We start from the raw sequence: 7,098 nt of genomic DNA, 5'->3' as shown, positions 1-7,098 counted from the left end.
GGTACTGCAGAGGAAGACTGTCAGCTGTTCTAAGAAAGGACAAAAAATATGAATGGCAAACATCTCAGAAGACTCAGTCCCTCAGGCTTGGACTTACCTGAGGGGAAGGAATTCCAGGAGACAGTGTCCAAAACCCTGTTAAAGTTGAGGAGAATCTGCTGAGTCTGCAACTCTTCCCTCGTCTACCAAACTAATCACCATTGAAGAAGATTTTTAGGCTTATTAAGCATGATTTCCCCTTCATAGATTGGCTACTCCCAATTACATTCATGTATCTGGAAATCGTTTCCAAGATTAGTTCCTCCATCACCTTGTTGTGAACTGGCCTCCTGTTCCCTACATCCTCCTTCTCGCCTTTCTTGACAAAGTGACACTTACTTCCTTCTGATCATGGGGAATCTCTCCTGAACACCACAACCTTTCAAAGATACTCAAGAGTGGTCTTGCAACTTCTTCAGCCAGCTTTGTCAGCATCCATGAATTCCTTCTGTTAGGCTCCATGGACTTATACACTCAGTTATTCTGCTGAGATAAAGCATTCCTTGCATCTAGGCCTGATTAGATCACCAGTTCCATCGTGTTTCTGGTAAATATGTAATCAGCATTACCCCTTCCTCTTTATTTAGAAATACACAAGTATAGAAACTCATGAGGCTCCACAACCTCTTCTAGACTTTTCTGCTCTCTTGTCAAAGATCTTCCTTAAGAAATAACTTAAACTTTCTTTTCAGAAGCATTTCATAGTAGTCATGCTATTAAAATGTTATCAGTAGTTACACAGAAAAGCTCCAGATACAGAAAAGACACTACTGTAATAAAGACTATTAAGATTATGTTTTGGTCAAATCCTTATTTGATTTCTCTTTAGACTTTTTTTTAAAAACAGAAAGCATATTGAGACAGCAATAGTTGTCCTGTATATTTTAGATTAGCCCTTAAAATTCAACCAGAAAGAGAAAAAAAATCAGCACAAATCTCAAAAATACCTCTGTAGGATGAACATCAGACCAGGGTCACAAGGTTCATGAAAGAGAGAATAGGATTCACACCAGAGATCAATACAGTCTGTTTTCATTAGCTCAGCTGCTACTTCTAATTCCTTTTTGCCATTCAAAGAACGCTGCAAACACAACTTAAAACATAGAATGGTCTGGGACTCCTTCTGTGTTCTGTGAAATCCTAGTAGACCAACTGACAAATTATGGGTTAGATAAGTGGATAGTGAGGTGGATTGACAACTTGCTGAATGCCTGTGAATTTTTCAGCATTTGAACTTGAGTGTCTTAAATTATGCGTCTGCCCTATTTTTTTGAGAGACAGGAGTGAAGTGGAGCATGGTCAGAGGAGAACAGTTCCTTTGCAAAAGCCTTAGTTGTTTCAAGCCAGAACTGCAATTCATTATTCATTATTATTCATTGGATGAAGGCAGAGGGAATTATTTGTTATGTTCTAAATCCAGGACATTTTTGTTGCAGTTTATTAGAATTATTTTGACTTCTGGCAGCCCACAAGGTGAACATTCAAAAATGTTTAGTTTAATGATTTTGAGTATTACTTTACAGAAATCTGCCTATTATAGTAAATTCATCAAAGTGTTAAAAGGAAGATAAGAAAAATTTTACAATGCAACAGAAGGACTATTGCCCTTATGCCAATAAAGCAGGGCAAGCCTAAAATGAACGCTGTAAGATGAGCATGTAAGGGACATGCTGGTGACTAAATAGAATTTTTCCTGTGTTTCTAAAAAGGGAGAGGTAAGATGACCAGAAAAGAAAGATTAACTTAAGCTTATATAACCAGGTGAATATATTTGTAATACTCATTTTGAATACAGACATCTCAAGGCAGATTTTTCATGCACATTTTTGTGCATTAATTTTATATATTCATCATATATATAATTTTAATATTCATCCAGCCATGCACTGCTCTGCAGGGGATAACCCTGACCTATGCCTGAAGTTGTTACTTTTGACTTCATTCTTTTGGTCAGTGTTGGAGAAGATAAAAGCCCTTTCTCTCTCTGTCTCGCCTGCCCCAACCCCTTCCCTCCATTAGCTTGATAATGCGTTGAGTAACAGCTGGCAACTTTGTTAGTTGTTTTGAAAGCTAAAAAAACCCTTTTTGTACCTTAGAGACTAAATGCTGTTTGTGAAATAAGTGATGCTGTATGCTTTGTCAGTTTATTGGCTGCTGTCTCACATGCTCTTTTGGAAAATCCCTACAGTCCCCATGCACTTCTTCCCACCATTCCCTTCCTCTACTTGCACACTACAGAAGATACCTCTAGTTTTTCTATTGTCATGCTGCTTGAAGAGCTTTTGTCTTTTAACATCCAAATGCTGTTCCCAGGGGACCTTCTAGAAATTGTTCACCCTGACTCATGTGAAACTGAGCTAAATCTCTTCTGATCAAAAGAGTTTAAAACTGTTTTTCTGAGAAAATGATGTCTGACACTGTAATTTCCATTTGAAAACAGCTAACATCTGTGGAAAGTGCATAACCAATGCCTGAGGAATTTCTGCGAATTAAGTCCATGTCATGTTGGACTTTTTTCACTTCTCCTATAGAAGAAAAGGGAGGGTGGGGGGAACAGGGGGAAGAAGCCTCTGACCCGAGACTGAGCTAATTTTGGTTTCAGGATACTCTGAGAGTATCAAGAGGTTGTCTTTCTGCTGTTTTTCTCTATTTTTGGGACCGCTCTACACTTGCAGCACTTGTTCCCTTGTCACTGGTTCACTGAGGGTGAGCCAACATCTTGAACACTGAGTTAAGAATTAGTTGATTCAGTAGATTAACTCCATGTTTGTTGTACTCACACGATACCACTGATGCTGTGGGATTCTCCCCTTAACTACTTTGACTCATCATTGCCCAGAAATTTTTAGGGATGTGGCAGAAGACAGAATATTTTGCTGTTAAAGGAAAGGCTTGTTACAAAAGGTATGTCTGTACACCCATGTGTAGTTAATCAAAAGGTTTATCTCCATTTACTAAATGATTCCAGTAGCCAAGACTGGGTTGTAATTTGGTATAGCAGCAGAATTGATGTGCGTTGTGTTATTCTGTAACATTTTTATACCATTCCAGGAGTTCTGTTTGCAGACTTCGGAGAGCTTTTGATGCCCTTTTATGTTCCAAATTTTCTAAGCCAAATCTCCTGGTATTATCAGAGTTGTTATAAATTATACAGGAGAATGCAAACTATTTAGCTGTTCTGTTACTGTCCAAAGGCCAGACACATCCCACTAGTAATCTGAAGTTTTGAGTACTTTCCTGAGTTGGCTAGGGAAACTTTCATCCACAGGGAAGCACGTACACTGCTTTAATTATAAGTGATTTCATAATGTAATGACAATGGGATCCATTCTGTTTGGAAAAACCATGACTTCTTTGAATAGCAATTACTTTGCACATCTGTCTTTTCATTGTCTCATCAAATTAAACTAAAAAATGGTGGTAGTATAATTCTTTTCTGCCTTTACAGTCAGAAGAGTTTTCTTACCAAGTGGTATTCTTTTCTTTGTAAGTTTCAATGGTTTGTCTTACTCCACACTCAAATTAGGAAATGTCCTCTGTTTGTCAATTCTTTTTCAAAGCTCCTCTGTGCAAAAGTATGTTTAGCATCTGCTTATGAAGATAAGAATGGCACATGTGAGATCAGAATATATTTCCAATTTCATAGGTATGTGACTATGAGTGAAAGGCAATTTAGATGCATTTGAGGACTACTACTGCTCCTGATCTGGAATGCACAGGTTTGTAGTTAAGATTCAGAGATTCTTTTCTCACAGTATGCCAGTAAGTAGCTTTTAACTAAAATAAAAAGGGAGATTTTTTTTCCCCTGTGCACTACAGAGGGCATATCAAGATATTTGCAATGTGAAAAGGAAGGAAAAGATAACACATGAATGAATCAAACACACAAATTATTTTCATATTCTCTCTTACTTTTAATTACAAGATTAAAATTGAAAATCAATGGTGAACAGGCATATGTTAATGTTTTTTCCATATGTCTTCAACTAGTATCTCTCATCATTGAATACTTTGGTTTTTCATTAGTGTAGCAGATACAGCGCTTGTTAAAAAACTTCTAGTTTTTATATTAATTGATGCAAATATATGAATATTTTTATTTCAAAAAATGTAATTTGCCATTCATGAAGTATCCCAAAATTTTTATTTTCTTATTAGGCTAGGGGATAACCATGTATGTGGTTGTTACACAGCTTCTTGTACCTTGCCAATGAGGGCTTTATACTGTCACATAATAGTCATCCAGAAGATTTGTTTTTGCGTTGTTTGGTGGCTTTTTGTAGTTTGAGAGCAGGTCAGGGTCCTCTGCAAATGCCTTTCTGGTGAGCTGGTAGTGACTGCAGCCAGGTGTCAATGCTGTGAAATGAGCACCATGCTCAGAGTTCTCATTTGTCGGCAGTGACACCAAGGATGAACAGCTTGAGAGAGGAAGTCTCCTTTCTTAGAGAATATCCTTACATTTTATGACTGATGCAAACTGGCAGAATACAGTTACTGAACTAGTAAAGTATTTGTCTAGTGATTAGACAGGAATTCACAGTTGAGGGTCATCTGGCACCCTGTGCTCAATTCAGGATTGCTTCAAAATTGTCCTACTCTGTGCTGTCAACCTACCTCTGAAAATACAGAAACAATAATTGTGCAGGAAAAGGTTTTGAATTGAGCTCTAAGTTTGTGTGCATGTTTCTGTGTGTTTACTTGTGTTTGCTGTAACAGAAACACAGATGCTGATATTATTTGATAAATAGTGGTATCAACTGTTAGAAAACTGTTGTACAAGATGAGATTTCTAAAATGCACTATTACAACTGGGTGTACTCCAGAGAGTGTCCATGTCTCTGTAGCAGTTCCCAGCTCTTACAGACCATCTGAGCTCTTGAAAACTTGCACTTTGGCCACTGTTTCTATGTTCCTTGAAAGCTTTTCAAGATCCTGAGATACAACCAGGTTCAAGAGGCTCTACATATCTTCATAAAACAAAATCCAATTTTGTAGGAAAGAAAAGTCTTAAGGGATTTTAAACTAGCAAAGAATTCAGAATTCAGTTTCCCTGCTCTTCAAATTACAAGACAGTTCCCAAATTTTAGGTTTCCCAAATACTAAGGATGTTTTAAGGCAAATTATGTTAAAATGGGGTTTGCTCTGGATGAACTGACCATAACTCCCATTCTCTGTCTCCTGCTGGGGTAGGAGGTAAAGCTGGGAAGGAGGGAGGGGTGAGGGGAAGGGTTTTTTAAGGGCTTATTTCACTTCTTATTATCCTGCTCTGATTTTGTTAGTAATAAATTCACTTTATATCTCTAAGCTGAGCCTGATTTGCCTGTGATGGTATTTAATGAGAGATGTCTCCTGGTCCTTATCTCAACCCATGGGACCCTGCGTTAAATTTTCTCCCCTCTTCCCAGCTACAGAGGGCAGTGAGTAAGCAGCTTTCATGGTACCTGACATCTGGCCTGGGTCAGTCCACAACACCTCCACTGGCCATTTGGCCCACAGAACCAGGTTAAGATCAGTATTTAGTAACTGTTGTTCTGTCTTGAACATAAAGCAAAGATGTTAGGCCTGATGCACCATTTGACCATACAAAGCCATTTCTTTTGGGCTGTGCTTTTTGTTAAAGCTAAGCACAGTCCTTGGCTTAAAAAAAATCTTCTATCACACATTTGAGAGCTACCTGCTGGAAATGTGCAGTTGCTGTTCATTTCTGAAACAAAACTCCTTTCCTGTACAGATAATGTGTTTTGATGATAATGTTTCTGAGTTGTTTGGAATAGATTTAGAGTTGTTAAATACTTGCACTGAGAGTGTCATGCAAATAATTTTCTTCTAAAGACAACACTTAGAGTTTATTTAATCCTGGGTTTACTTTGCTTCAATAAATTGTACTTTACTGTTACTTTAATCTTCATGTAAGATAACTTCCTAATTTTTTATCCCTGGATACAGAGGACAATTACAACAAGTAAACTTATGAATTTCATATTAATATGTACAAGTTCTTTAGAATAAATGTGCTGTGTACTTTAATGTGTTTCTGTTGCTCATTAGCTGCCTTTTTCAGCTTTCAGTGTATAGCTCATAGCAGTTTTTATATGTTTAAATTCTGTGCACAGTAGTGACAAGCAATGACACTTGAATGTTATTCACAGCATTCTGACCTAGATAAGCCTGCTGATGTCGAGTGCAAACTAATGTAGCCAAATTCAGCCAAAAAGTTTCTGGAAGATGTGTTTTAGGCCAAAATGACTCATATGGAGAGAGGAAAAAACATGAATTATTTCCCTCCTGTCTTTGCAGGCATTCATCAAATCTGTGCATCCAAGCCAAAGAACTAATTTTCTTATGCCAAGAAAATAATATCTTTTAATAAAACTAAGAATCTAGTCATTTTCTTCCATATAACTTCGAGATGACTTCTCTGCTTTTCATAAAAGTTAACAGTGTTTTGTTTCTATTATTTGCTCTAGATTTTGCAGGGCTTCCCCTGGCTTTTTGTCAGAATATTTGAAAGACTGGTGTAGAGAAAGGGAGGAGGGAAGAGGGAAATAAGCACAATTTAAGGCTGCACCTGCTGTCTCTGGAGTGGGCCAGTACTCAGTTGCATTTAATTCCGTGCCCCCACTGTAGTGAAGCAGAACTTAAAACTATTTTTGGATTCTTTTTTCTGTGAGGAATTGAGCCGGCAGGCACGGGGAGAATAAATTTCTCTATTTTAAGTGAAAGAGCATAGCCTTGTACGCTTTTGTGCACTGCCTTGAGAGAAGAGCAGTTTGGTGTCCACCTCCATTCTGTCCTCGGAGCTTGTGCTGAGAGGAGCCATGAAATGAATGCAGAAGCGGCCCAAGGCAGGAGCAGGGCTGGTGGCAGCCGCTGTCGGTGTGTGGGGACAGGGGGAGCAGTGTGAGCAGCAGCGACCTTCCCAATCCTTCCTCTCTTCCAGAGACACGGACTGCGCCGTGCAGGGGCACATCTCCTTCTCCTTCCTGCTGCTGCTCCAGCGGCCACCCCTCGGGAGCTCCGCGGTGCAGCCGCCGTGTGGAGGTGGCCGCTGGCCCCCCC

Source organism: Parus major, chromosome 1, assembly GCF_001522545.3.
Source record: "Parus major isolate Abel chromosome 1, Parus_major1.1, whole genome shotgun sequence".
Taxonomy (NCBI): Eukaryota; Metazoa; Chordata; class Aves; order Passeriformes; family Paridae; genus Parus; species Parus major.
The sequence above is the reverse complement of the archived record's forward strand: the minus strand, read 5'-3'. Positions refer to the sequence as shown.